The following is a 13,723-nucleotide window of genomic DNA, read 5'->3' as shown; positions in this document are numbered from 1 at the left end:
TTTCCCTCCTTACAGTATTAGCAGTTAAAAAAAATTCTGGTAACACTTCAATGTCCTGGCATTCATAAACCAGGAAAATGACAGCAAGGATAATGACAAATTCGCCATTTTTTAGCATATAACTTTACTTTAATTTAATATTTTGGCCTAAAGACGTCATTATTCTGCAGAAAAAAACAGGATTTCTTAAAATAACTCAGATAAATCTATGTAGTTTATGTTATTAATGATTTCAAGAAGCCAGGAAAATGACAACACAAAAACCTACTCACCTTGAAAAAATTTTTAAAATAGATTTTGAACCAGTAAATTGGTTCTTTATTCATGCAACAAGACATGTTTATATAGAAGGGTATCTAATCAATCTATTAACATAAGATATTGATTGCTGGCTCTACCTATTATGGTTATAAACCACTAAATAAAAATAGTCAAGAAAATGACAGATTTTCTTGGGACAAAAAAATTATTGGCAGAAAAAATTATTTTAAACGAAGTTTTTGTAAATAATTTCCTCTGCGTATATTCTAGAAATGCTTACACCGGTTGAGAAAAAAAAATTAGATATTGAAAAATGAATGGGAAGTTTTGAAGCTTGTTATTATTGGAAACAATGTTTGGGACATGCCAGAAACATGAAATTTTGAAGTTCAATTAAATTTTTTAACTATACAAAACAGTCAATGCTAGTGCAAAAATCATTTCAAAATACTAACAGTAATGCAATTTATAATTTTTTTTTAAAAAAAAGTTCTTTTAGTATTTTAGAATTAGATCTTGGATCAAGGGACAGTTAATTGTCATATTTTGTGAGAAACACCCATAAATTAATGCATGCTTACTAAATTATAAATATATTTTACTAGATTTTTTTATTTTATTTCTGAACAGTACAAAAGAAGCTCGTTATTTTGCTTTGAACTGTCTTATTATCTCTTTGTTGTTTTATTTTTTCCTTGTATAAAATTCATTTCCCCCAAAAACATTATCATTTGCCCCCTTACTTAAAAAAAGTTTCTATTTTATTTTATAGCTGGTGTTTAACAGTTGACCCAATTCCGAAATACGACTATCAATGTTCAGCTTCATAGCCTTGTAATTTTGAAACCAGTCCAAAAGACGAGGGAACTCCTGGATCAAGCATTGGGGCAAACTAGCCTTCGTGGAGAACTTTTTAAAAAGGAATTAACCCACATTTGCGTTACTGGAGAGGTTGACCACAAAAATCTCACGCGGTTAGTCCGACGACAAGGTGATTCTATCCCAGGCTCCGTCTATAACTGGGGATATTTTACGTCAGCACTGTTGTCGCAGCAGTATGCTTTTGGCACTGTTGCTAGGAGTAGAATTCTTATCAACCAGTCATAGCTGGGATTCGAACCTGGGGCACCTAATGGGGAGATGAAAGAACCACTGTGATTCTTAAAAATATTTTTTTTATTACCGTCGTTGAACAGCCGACCCAATTTTGGGTTTACGACTATTAATAATAACTTGCTTAACCCCACCCCACCCCCGTAAGGGGGCATCCGGGGACATTTTACGACTATTAATGTTCAACTCCGTAGCCTTGTAATTTTGAACCCAATCCAGAAAACAAGGGAACTCCTGGATCGAGTAATGAGAGAAATTTGCCTTCGTGGAGGACTTTTTGATGGAGCCATCCCGCATTTGCGTTACATGGAGAGGAAGACAACGAGAACCTCCTACCGTTAGCCTGACGGTAAGGGGACTCTAAGCCATGATCTGTTTACGACTGAGGATATTTCAGGTCAGCACTGTGGTCGGTGCTAGCCGGATTCGGAATTCGTATCGACTGGGATTCGAACCCGGTTCGCCTCATTGGAAGGCGAACGCTCTATCTCCTGAGCCATCGCGGCTCTCTTAAAAGGTTTGAAGTTTTTCTGCTCTCTCAAAAGCCATTGAGTACATTGTGGTTCATCTTGAAATTCTTCCCATCCTTTATAATCATCATCACTTTTATTTATTTATTTCATATGCTTCAGCTTGAATTTCAGCTGCAATACCTTTAAGAGTAGACAACACGGAAGTGATAACATTGGCGTTAACAGATGCATAACTTTCAAAACACCAAACAACTCTTCTTCCTCGGTGATTTCCTCCTCTTGAGAAATGTTTCTCCAAAACAGGGGTTCGATTGTTAAAAGCGAGTTATTTTCCGACGGATTCAATATTGTAATCAATACTAAGTATTTCTTCTTTTTTCTCTCGTTAAATTCGGATTATATCAGCAATTTGACTGTATGAATCTATAATAAATAGTAGGGAACCGATTATCCGGAATGATCGGGACCATCGCTATTCCGGATAACTGATTTTTCCGGTTTTCTGAATCGCTACAAAAAGCCGTTTTTTTTATTGTTAAACCCAACTAAAAAAAAAAAAAAGTATTTGGAAATAATCTTAAAAAGAAGAAAAAACGAAGAAGTAATACACTAATGATTATTTATAAAATGATGGTAAGGTAAACATCTTTCAAAAAAGAAAGAAGAATCCTGAAATCTTATGAGGAAAAAAAAAAATTTTTTTTTAAATGGTGGGAAAATTTATCGAACTTCGTTCCGGTTTTTTGGTTTTCCGGTTTTCTGATTTCCGGATAACGGGTTCTATACTGCACAATCGTTTGAGACCGATAAATTTAAAATGAAAGGAATATATTTACAAAAATATTATTTCTTCCCCATTAGAAAAAAGAGCTAAATTGCTTTACTTTATTTCAATTTCCTTTGCCGGAAAAAAAATTATTTCAAAATTTTTTAAAAACATTTTATTTACCCATTTTTAACAATTACTTTAGTGAGATGTTTTTCTTCTGCGTAAGTGATTAAATTTATTACATACTATCCTTTCAGTTTAGTAATACGTACAGTAGAAAAATTTCACCTTTAAATTACAACCAATTACCCGTAAATAGAGTTCCAGTCACTGACCATATGCCCGTAAAGTTGTAATGACCTTTAAATTACAGATCTACCGTAAATTTTTTCTCGCAAAATATCGAACCACAGACCGTTTAATTAATAAGTTAATAACAGGCCTTCACGTTTTTTAATATTTAGGCGATTTGTTTTTCATATCAAGTCGATCCGCAGAACGAGGTGAAGTAGTGTAATGATGCCATTTGTCAAGGACAAAAAAAGTTGCGTGTGAGTTGTACTTGGCCGCCAATGTGGAAAGAGTGTGAGAGAGAACTCTTTTGTGGGGGGGGGGGCGATAGCACCCAGGACCCTTGTATCTGTATTCTGTAACCTAAACAAGCGGCTAGAGGGAGGACTATTATGTTGAAAACTTTGCCTGAATGGAAAAGTAAATTGAGAGAGGGAGAAAAATAACCCTGAGGATGGAGATAAATACTTTTGACTCCCGTTGCCAAAATTTATTCCCCATCCTTAGTACACGTGAAGCCACATGGCATAAACATGTACATACGATTCAGAAACAAAGCTCAACGTTATGGATCATAATTCAAATTTTATTTTTAATCTTTTATTATGTGATTTAATCACATTAATGAGCTAATTAGTGATTCTGAGAACACAAAACGAAATAAGGAGAAAAATAACAGCATTTTTTAAATATTTTTAAGTTAAAAAAAATATTTAAAAAAAAATAATTTAAAAATAAATAACATAAAATAAATAATATAAAAATAAATAATATGAAAAATAAACAATATAGAAGTAAACAATAAATTATTTGAATAGCTGATTTTAAGTATTTTCACTGTAATCAGAATCTAAGATGTCACACTTTTTTTTGACCCATTGCACACTCCCTTATCACAAATTTATCACGAGCTTGTAGAAAAGCTTTTATCACGAACTTGTAGGAAACTTAACAATTAAACTTAACTAGTATTTCTGGGTTCTCCTCTAATATTAGTGAATAGAATTACATACCTATCTGTACTTGATCTCTAAGGGTCAAAATTTTCTTTTTTTGATAATTTCAATTTTTCCAACCAACAATCCTTTCCCGATATTATGCCCACTTTTCATTTTCGATTACTTTCTGAATTCTTTAAAATCATTTGTATAATGGAATCGCCCAGTCCCTAGATGCTTGGAGTTGTGGGAGTTTAATTTCGGACTATGCCAACCTTCATCTATCAAAAGGTCATATTAATTGTCAAGGAATCATATTAATTGTGTCTTATATACTAGCGATTTGGTGTTTAATATTTATAGTGGTAGTTGCGCCACATTACTCCCCTTCCAGAATTTTATCTGTGATAGAATTCGATGAACGGATACCATTAATTGATTCATGCTGTTTATTTATTTATATAATTTTTTCTTCATTTTTTTTTGTTTATAGCATTTCGCTTATTATTGCTCTTTTTTTTCTACATTTTTATTTATTGGCCGGGAGACTTTTTTTTTATTTACTTTACCGGATTTTTTTTCCTTTGAGCAGTATATTTTTAAGCAAATCAACTGTTTTAATGTGAACCATCCATCAATGTTGGCTAGTTCATATCACGTCCGGGTCACCATTGAAGAAATTTAATTATCGACTATGTCAACTTTCATCTATCGATAGGTACCTCTAGATAGAATTAAGTTAACATGCATTATATACTAGTGATTTGGTGTTTAATGTTTATAGTGGTAGTTACACCAAAGAGTCTCTAGTGGTAGAAACCATGAAAAAGAGTTTGTTTTCCCGAATTAAGTTAGAAAGTTTTAGTAACCAGGCCATTTAAATTATAAGTTAACTGTAATCATTCTGCTGACGTTCGTTACAGTAACGAGTACTGTGCGTTTTTCTGAAAGAATGGATAAATAATAATACCGTTATAAATAAACGGCCGATTCTCCGAATTTTACGCCGAGTTCCAAGAGTGTAACATAAATAAACCCAAATAATTCTTGAATTTGATTTATGCTATTATCACTTTTCCTGCGAAAATATCTTACAATCTAAAAAAAAAAATGAATAAAACTCTTGATGACGTCAGATTTTTAATAATGCTTAATAATTCATTTTAATTATCGCTTAAAAAATCTAATGCTACTACGTTGTTATCGTACATTGAACTTATAATCCACTATGTTAAACAAAAATTCGGAAAGCTTAGGAAAATTAGAAGTAAATAGTTCGCTTAGTATTATTATAAAACAAACAGAAACGTAGCTAGACTTCTCAGAACTGTAGGCAAATCCTTTTAGGGTAACTTTAAAATATTCTTCTTTCGCAGTTTTTACAGGAAAATAAATTTCTTAGGACCCTAGATTTTTTTAAGTAGAATATAATCAGTGGTGGGCTGATCATGGTTTAGAGTCCCCTAGCCATCAGGCTAACAGTGTGAGGTTTCCGTGGTTTTCCTCTCCGTGTAACGCAAATGCGGGTTAGTTAAACCAAAAAGTCCTCCTTGGAAGCAAATTTCTCCCAATACTTGAACCAGAAATTCCCTTGTCTACTGGATTGGGCTTAGGTTACAAAGCTATGGGATTAAACATTAATAGTTGTAAACTCAAAATCGGGCCGGCTGTTTAACGACGGTTATAAAATAAAAATAAAAATATATTGTTGAGATTATAATTTTCTTCCTTTCGAATTTAATTCCTAAAAATGATGATCTTCACTTTTTTTCTAATTTGTTCTTCAAATTTTCCACTATCGTTTAATTTTATACGTTTCATAACATAACGATATTGGAGGCACTTAGTGACGAATTTTCAGTTTAAGGGCTCTGCTTAAACAGTCATCTGAATATGTTAAACAAATTCTATTTTTAAAATTTTAAATTATGTAATTTTGAGGAAGGGAAGTTTTATGGGTGTTAATTTTCATAACCACATTTGAAATATTGTTACAAATGAATTATAACAATACATGTTAAACTATATTACTGCATAAAAAATTTTACAATTTGCAACTTTTGCAATTTAAATTAAATTTGAAAAAAACTTATACGTGAATCAGATTTATTCAAAATTGAAATGAAATCTATCATTTGAGTATTGAAAAAAAAGGCTAAAAAATAAATCTAAAAATACTCTGAATGTTAAAATAATTTTAAATAATCTTTAAAGCATTTTTAAAAAAATGAATTTTTAAAAATTCATATTCAATAACTGCATTAAATTTTTATTTTGTTCTTAATTTGAATTTTGGGAAATCCGAAGAAGAATTTTCAGATCTTTACAATGTTATTTCAAAAGTGCTGTAATTTATTTCACACTAGTTAGTAGTAATATAATTTTGCTAATTGGAATTCATTAACATGACTAATATTTACAATAAATTTTAAAACTATAAAAGAACAACAAAAAGCACTTAGCCAATCTCATATTAAAATGCTTCGTCAATTTTTAAAACTATGATTTCGTTAAAAATAATTCAATTAATTTAAAAAAAAAATTTTTTTTAAAAATTCAATTGAGTTAAAATTTGAATTAAATTAGCGAAACCCTTGTGGAGACATCTGACTTTTTTTTTCTACTTCATTAATGTGATAAAACAAAAAAACAAAGTTTTCAAATTTACAATACTAAAAATAAAATTTAAAAAAAATCTATTTTGTTTTTTATTTTAAAAAAAAATCATTGGTGTATTCCTCCTAAATTTTTGTAGCCCTCGCCAAATTTCTCAATTTTCGCAATCCCTACAACGGCTTTGAATACAAATATTATAAAAAGAGTAAAATATTTTTTTAAAAAATAAATCAGTAATATTTAATTTGAATACTGTAATTAAATGAGGATTTTAATTTAAAAAATATTTCAATTGACATATAAAAAACCTCGAGATTTTGTAGGTTTAAAATATTACGCTAAGTAAGTTTGCAAACTTTTTTTTTTCTGTCATGTCATTAAAATGAGAAAGTGTATTCTGTAAACAGTTTCCAGCTGTTTCTAAATTTTTTTTTTAAGCGGATGTCCCTAAATTCAAAAATGTAATTTAGAACCTTCTCTTAAGTTCTTCGTATTGTGACATTTCCTATACACGAACAAGCAAGTATCTTTTTTCAGGGCTCATAACAGGGGAAAAAAATGCATAATTGTTGCTGGATCACGAAGTTTCTTCTTAACTTCGCTAATGGCTCATTTTTGCTAACGATACTGTAATTAAAAGAAAAACGATATATCGAGCTTTGAAAAATTGTACAATGACGACTTTTTAAGACACTAAGGAATCATATTCTTAATTGAATAAAGAGCTCGATCTTTCTAATTGTTCAAATAAATCTTTTGCAAATAGATTAATAATGCTACCTTGTTTGTTTTTTTTAAAAAATATGCAAATAATCGTTATTTTTTAAACAGATTCTATAATTTGCACGGGACCACTGTGAAGCTATATTTTTACTGCCTCCTAGTTACGTGTTTCAAGGAATCTCCGTAATTGATTATGATTTAAACAAAACAATAATGTATGCTCATGGAATTTATTTCTTTTAGTAGTAAGCGTAAATTACAATTATTATTATCTCTAACACGAATAGCAAATTAGTTTCTTTTTATTTTAGCTTTTCTTTCCAAAATAGGAGATATTACGATAGTTGATCTCATCTGTCACTTCCGCAACAAAATATTTATTTATTTATTTATTTTTAAAAGAAAGAAAAGGAACAAGCAAACAAAATGAACAGTAATATTTTTTTTTTTTTACTTCACAAGTAAAATTTATTATTGCATTTTGAATTTTCAAGAAATAATAAAACTTATACTTCAAAATTTAAACAGGAAACACATTGAAAGTGCTCAACAAATATAATGATTTTGCTTGCTCCGTTTATTTTACCAAATTTCCTAACTTTTGCAGATTTTATTTTTATAAAAATAATAAATAAATAAAAATAATAAAAATGAATAAAATAAATAAAAATAATAAATTAAAATAAAAAAGTGATAATAAAATAATACGCTAATTTCTTTTATATCTGTCTTACAAAGTTTATTTATCATGATTTTGAATACTTAAAAATAGTTCAAATAAAATTATTAATGTCTTAACAATATTCATTAAAAATATTAAGTATTTTCACAGTTAAAATAGTTCCTACTTGCAAATGTGAGATCAATCTTTATATCATTACTACTAAGAAAAATCTTCAACAGAAATTGTAAGAAACGGCAACTTTGCAATAGTGTTGTTAAGATGATTGTTTTCGATATTTTACTTCAGCTTCTCGCTTTTCGATGAAAGTAAGATAAACCGAAATGTAAAAACAATTCCTCAAGCTTATTTAGATATTTAAAAAACAAATGTTTTTTTAATGATTACTGGTAAAGTCATAACAGTTTTGAAAAAGCTAATGCTAATGTGTTTCGAGATGTATTGAAATTTTAAATGCCCCAGAAACCTTTTACGTAAATTTAGACTTTTTTTTATTATATGTTATTTATTTGTTTTTTAACAATTAAATCAGTTTTTCAAGACGTTATGGGAGTCAGATATTCCATCCCATATACTGAATCTATTCTCAAAATTTCTTTTGTTTTTATTTTATTTTGTTTTGTTAATCTTCTTTTGGCACTTCTTTCAACTGTTTATCCATTTATTTCTTTAAACTTCCATTTGTTGATATTTATTGAGTCTTAAAATCCTCTCTTTCGACAAAAACATCTTAATTTATGAAAAATTCGTGCGTTAAAAGTATTAGGGAGCAACAAAGGATTGACGATCTAGAATGTTAACTCAGTAATTTTTCAGAAAAACTACACCGAGAAAAAAAAGCATGCTCAAAACTACCAGAATATGATCAAATTTACCGTGTTTTTGGCTTTATAGGAACGCCAAAAACGTCGATAATTTTTACCGAAGCGCTTCGGTAATAACTTTGGTAAAATTAGCAGTAAAATATGGTTTTACAATTTGTGATAAAACATGGTAATACTATCATGAGCATGACATTAAAACCGTTTATTCGGTTAAATTTACTTTTCAATTTTGATTTTTTCTTCTTCTAAATGTGTGGTTATAAGAACTATAATTTTAAAAACCGGAATTTTCGGCTAACTGTAACCATATGAATGGAAAAATTAATAAATGAATGGTTTGAATACCGTATATTTTGGTTTTATTATCTAAAAATATGCTGTAATTTTTTTTTTCTTCTCCTTTCTAACGGGAAATGTCATTAACATACAGTGCGGTAATTTTAACAAAATTTATTTTCTCCGTGTACATAAAATTTGCCATTTTAAATTTAGTTGTGATAGAGCAGTGGTTTCCAACTGCCTGCCCGGGGGCCGCTTCCGGCCAGCGAAGCCTTTTTTTGTGGCCCGCGATCTAAAATATATTAGTTGTCATTTTTTTGCTGACAATTTTCGTAAAAAATCTCTATGAGTTTAAAATACTTTTCTCGTTAATAAAAACCAAATTTCTTCGTTTCTGTGAAATTTATCATACCAACGGTGAAAAAAAAATTATTTCTCAGGTTTTGCATCCAAGAAAATATTTATTCAAATACAAAAATAATCATGAATGTTGCTCTTTTTTATTTTATTTTTTTGTATTTTGTGAATATAATTTAACATGTGAGTATCAGAAATTTTCTCGAAGAAATTCTCCGACTTAACTTTTTGAAACCACTCATTTTGGACNTTTACATTTTAAACTGTTGCACATTAATTGTTTAATACATAGGTGCACATTAAAGTTATTGTAGCCCGAATTTTTCAATATGCAATTAAATATTTTTTGAAATCTACTTCGTATTTTAATTTGTAATTCAATACTTTTGTTTTATAGAACTTGGTAAAAGTCTGACAGTAATATTTAATGTTCCTTCAAACATAAAAGAGTCCTACATAAAATTCTGATAAAGTTACGGCCCGCCATTTGATTTGTGTTTTTAATTGTGGCCCCCGGCCTCAAGTAAGTTGAAAACCCCTGTGATAGAGTATTCAACTCTCCATCAATTTTAGCCACAAACTGTTTAAATTGACGCAAGCAATAAAAATGCTTTTTTTTAAAGCAAATATTTAAGAAGGAAAAGAATTAAACTCGCATGCAAAGATATCGAACCTTAATTCATTATTCAATAAGCGTTCTGCTTAAAAGATATTCACTAGAAACAATTTAAATTCTTAAACTTAATTGATAGGTTTATATTCCGTAATGTCTGACATTTAAATTTCCTCATTCACTGCCTTTCATTCTTATATCTCTTAAAAGTCAGTGAAAATGCTACTGAAGAAGATTGATTCGATGCATCATGATAAATGTTTGTTTGCCAAAGTTTCGCAGGTAGCATACTTAATAATAACATTAATATTTCATGGATAAAGCCGGCACCTTCAAATATCCGAATATCACGACTCCCCACAAAGGATTGATCTGTCATTCATAGCTCTGCACAGTTAGGTGCTGATTAATAGATTTTTGACATCTTACACAAGCGATGCGGATGTTATCCTTAAGTTTATATGTTATGAAAGAAATGCAAGATTAGGGAGACAATTTCAATACATGAAATGACCTATGGCGTCAGGAAAAAAGAATTCAATTGATAGATGAGTCCCATAGATTTTAGGGATTTAGGATAAGAGGGAATCCAACATAGAGGCCAACTACTTTTTTTTTTTAGTACGTGCTTTGCAATTTTTGCAGCATTATATTGTTAATGTATACAAGCTTATATAAGCCTTATTGTTTACGTAGACGTAAAGAAATATATTTTTTTCAAGTTTATTTCAGTAAACTTGACAAAAACACAACAGAAAAACACAAACAAAGATTTTTATGTTAAATTAGTTTTTATCAGTAATGTGATCTTAATAGCAAGCGAATTATTCATAATTAGGAAGAAAAAAATAATTTCTTACAAATTTTCAAATGATGATGCAAAAGTTATGCAAAAAAAATGTTAAGAGTGATTTGTTTTCATTCTATTGCTAAAGGTTTTTGCTAATAAAGAACCATAATTTACAAAATTTTCAAAAATATGTCCATTTTAAACAAATTTAGTCGCTCCTTCCCCAGTTTTATCCGATTTGGGCTTTTTGACAAAACATTCGAATGTTTTGTCAAAAATAAAATTTCATCAGTCACATATTTTTGACAAAACAATCGAATGTTTTGTCAAAAATAAAATTTCCTCAATCACATATTTTTATTTGCACAACCAAGATCACCCCTGGGATTACGGGGACCCGAAATCTCTCATATTAAATAACAATTGTGTAAGTTTTTGACAGTTGTTTTTAAGGAAAAAAAACGATAAAAGCATTTGAAAAATAAAATTATTAATTCTTTAAAAAAGTTTTATGGTTTAAATTTCAATTAACTCACTAGTTTTGTTAAGAAAATATCTCTCCTTTTTTAATAAAACTTATTTTCTAAATGTGACTCTTTAGGTGTTTAAGTATGACCTTTATGAACCATATCGTACAAACTATAAGATTTTCGCAAACAGTCAAACAAACTAATGATTGCAATTATTATACCAAAATATCTAAATATCTTTTGAAGGTCATATTTAGTACCTAAGATATTTTCAAAAACCAATGTTTTAGCTTTAAAAACAAGTAGTTATTTAGAAAGTGACAAATGGCACTGCTGATTTAGTTTGTTAAATTTGTTTTTTTACGAACTATTACGTTACAATTCGTAAAAAAAAAAAAAAAAAAAAAAAAAAAAAAAAAAAAAAAAAAAAAAAAAAATTTACGAACTATTACGCTACAATTCACTAGCAGCAAAAGAGTTCTTCTAACTGCGAAAAATGACAACTCAATCTGGGACTTTTCTGGAGACTTCACGCTACATGAGCTAAATGTTTCACTGGCCAAAACGCCATCTAACAAGGCCCCGGGAAATGACCTCATTTTTGCATCGATGTTAAAGCATTTAGGAAGTACTGCTAAAGAGCAGCTACTCACCATCATCAACAAATCCTGGCGAACAGGTAAGATTCCAAAAGAATGGAAAATAACAATAATCATTCCCATCCTAAAACCGAATAAAAACGCTGATAGCCTCTCCAGCTATCGTCCTATCTCTCTAACCAGCATCCTGTGTAAACTGACTGAACGATTGATTCATTCAAGACTAATACACTGGCTCACCAACAACCAAAAAATCAACTTTTATCAGACAGCTTATAGAGCGCAACACTCAACCACAGACCAGCTCTTTTATCTTTGCCAGTCGATTATTGATTCTTTCCAACAAAAGCCATCAAGGAAAACAACTGCCATATTTCTAGACATGACCTCCGCGTTCGACCGTGTCTGGAGGCAGAGGCTCATTCAAATAGCACACAAAATTGGAATAAATGGAAATGCCCTGATTTGGATTGCGGAATTTTTAAGAGGCAGAGTAATTAGGGTTAAATTTAACGGTGTACTATCCAAAAGGAAACGACTCTGGGCTGGTGTACCACAGGGATCGGTATTGAGCCCCTTGCTTTTCCTTATTTACGTCAATGATTTACATCCTCACATCTCTGAAGAAGCAAAAGTAGCATGCTACGCAGATGATATCGCCATCTGGCACAGCAGCGAGAACATTCAGAAATCTGAAGCTGAGCTTAACAAATCAATAAGAGGATTGGAAAAATGGTCAAGAGACCTTAAACTAGTCATTAATCCTAACAAGACTAAACTCAGCGTGTTCAGCACAGACAGAAAACACCGGCACACATTTTGTCCTAATATCACATTGTTTGACACCCCCATAGAAAAGATTTCTAACCCAAAGTACCTCGGTATAATACTTGACGAAGAGCTTCGTTTTCACCACCACATTCTAGAGTGCTCAAATAAAGCACTAAAAAAGCTCAACATCCTTAGGAGGCTTTGTGGCACAAAATGGGGTGCTGCACCAAAAACACTGAAAACTACTTACACAACTCTTATAAGACCAATAATGGAATATGCCACACCTGTATGGTCACACTCCTCCTCTACTTCAAGAGAGAGACTTGATAAAGTACAAGCAAAAGCTGCAAAAATAATGTCTGGTGCTGTCTCATCAACAAACAACTTAAGAATTCAAGAGGAATGCGGTTTGGTCCCTCTGGAAGAAAGGAGACAAATGTTAACTGTTAAATTTACAAATAATGCCCATAGTCTTGACGAGGGGCACATTTCACATCGTATTATTATAAACTGGAATAAGAAATCTAGACTCAAAAGGTCATCTCCCCTTCTGTTTGACAGGGCCATCAGAGAAAAAATTCACCTTAAGCCCGAAGACTTTCTTTTCAGAAACGAAACTCCCGCTATTGGAGTTGTTCCAGAGAATACGACAATCTGTCACCATATCATGTTTTTAACTGCCCTGCAGTCGCTGCAGGCCTTCACCTCTTGTATTCTTTTAATGCCATAGAAATAACAAAAACTATTCAAGCACACCATGAAATATGATTCAATAGACGATACGACACCAACCAACCAACCAACGTTACAATTGTGTTATTAGAAATTAACTCATTGTTTAAGATTTTAAATCTATTAATTACCTTTGTCTTACCATAATTCACTGAAAAGAACTTTTAAACATTTAAAATTCTTAATGATAAATTTAAATAAAAAATAATAACTATTGTTAAACTTTTGTTGCAAACTTTTCAACAACTTAAAAATAAAGAAATTCTGAGCATTATATATGCTATTCAAACATAAAATGTGTGTTTCTTTCAATGCTTGAAAAAAATTCTAAAGAAGTTTTACACACATTATTTCTTTTAATCACATTATTCATTTTAATCTAATCATATAAAGATTTCTTATACGTATATATATTTAAG

The sequence above is a fragment of the Parasteatoda tepidariorum genome, chromosome 1 (genome assembly GCF_043381705.1).
Source record: "Parasteatoda tepidariorum isolate YZ-2023 chromosome 1, CAS_Ptep_4.0, whole genome shotgun sequence".
Lineage (NCBI taxonomy): Eukaryota > Metazoa > Arthropoda > Arachnida > Araneae > Theridiidae > Parasteatoda > Parasteatoda tepidariorum.
Note: the sequence above shows the minus strand (reverse complement) of the source record.